This window comes from Euprymna scolopes, chromosome 36, assembly GCF_053919585.1.
Source record: "Euprymna scolopes isolate OS-2025 chromosome 36, ASM5391958v1, whole genome shotgun sequence".
Lineage (NCBI taxonomy): Eukaryota > Metazoa > Mollusca > Cephalopoda > Sepiida > Sepiolidae > Euprymna > Euprymna scolopes.
This window is the reverse complement of record NC_136517.1, coordinates 11,134,832-11,136,657: the sequence shown is the minus strand read 5'-3', so window position 1 is coordinate 11,136,657 and position 1,826 is coordinate 11,134,832.

The window sequence follows — 1,826 nt, the reverse complement described above, 5'->3', positions numbered from 1 at the left end:
CAAAAGCGGGTGTTGGTGAGGACCTAAAAGGGAAGCCTGTGATTGGTTGTTTTTCATCCAATGACAGAGCACCCTATTAGTGACTTCTTAATAATTTTAATAGTACATCAAATTTGAATGAAGCGGAAATTGAAATATCATCAAAATTTCGAATATAACAAAACTTTTCAAGGTCAAGGTTATATACGATTCAGAATTTTCTTCGCTACAATATGGGCCAAATAGTGAGTCTCCATGATCATCTAAATCAAAGTTATCACCAAAAGTGACTTTCATCCTTTCCATGACTTTGACACATGACCTAAATATCCCAAAATTAAATAAGTTCTAAGTAAAATGATGCCCGATCTTTTGACTGACTTTGATGGCGATTAGTCAAACGATGTTGTCGCTAGACTAACAACAAAACAACAAATTTGATCGAAAACATAACCGACTTGGAGGAGGTAACAAGAGTCTTTGCAGAAAATATTTGGTATTTTGGAGTACGTGCGCTCTGAAAAAAAAAGTTTTGGTTAATGTAGGTAAGTGGAATCAAATAAACAGCATCAAAGTGAGTCCGTAGCTGATCTATCCTGGAATGGGGCGATTACTCCAAGACTGCAGATTACATTAACATCCTCAAATCCAAATATTATAAACCACCCCATAAGTAATCAAACTTAATTAATATCATTGATTACACTGTGTGACAAGTTTTAGGTTTAAAAAAAGGGATACATGCCACATAAAACCTGTTTTGGTATAAGAAAAATATTCTGATAGTGTTATACTGGCCTTCCTTGAACAGAGGAATTTACACCGATTAGCACTATAAATAGCGCTAGTAATTCCAACACCGGTGAGAGAGATGCGACTGCACTTCAACTGCTAGCCGAGTGCCCAGCAGATATACACGCTTTCCTATCTTTGTGCATTATTGTTAATACACTTGTTCCTTAACCGAACCTTGACTTGATTCTTATTATTTTCACTGTTGTTCCACGACACAACAGATATTAAATCTGACTTTATTTCTCAAGATTAAGCACCGTTTTAATCTATATATATAAAAGCGAAAATGTATGTATGTATGTATGTATGTATGTACGCTTTTCCTCGATGTCCACAAAAGGCTTCTTTCAGAGAAGTGCTTGCTCGGTTCACAACTTCTTAAAATTTTTTATATCATCTATAAATTGTAATATCTCACACTTAACCACGGAGCTCGCCTGTCTACTTAATTTTATTGACTTTCAAACGTTAATTATTCGACATTTCCCGCATCGGCACGCGTTACATTCGGATCTCAAAGTGTAGTATCTGTTCCGACAGATGCTGCAAGCTATGACTAGCAAAGACCAGCTATGACTAGCAAAGACCATATGTGGGAGTAACCCCACATATCTGATCTTGGTCACTGGAGGGGCAACCCTTCATACCAACAGTTACTAATCCAGCTCCCATTTCCCACCTCTCGGGAGCTGATCCCCCTTTTCCCTCCCCCTCCCCTATCTCCACATTAAAAAACGGCCTTGTGCCTAATTTGCTCAGTGGGGAAGCAAATAGATCCAAAAATTCCACAGCTCGAAACCCCTCCGGGGCCCGGGCGTCAAGATCAAAGTGTAGTATCTGGAATTACTAGCGCTATTTATAGTATATGGTGGTTAGGTCTCAAAGCCAAGATCAGAAGCTTCTCCGTCAAGTATACCCAGCGCCTCGCACTAGATAAGGCCAAGACGAAGAAGAAGCTAGAGCAGAAACTAGCCCAGGTTACGGGGGAGGGTGATAGGGTTAGTCAGGAACTAGCTAAGCAGGACCTTCTACGCGAGACTAGCGAGCGTTAC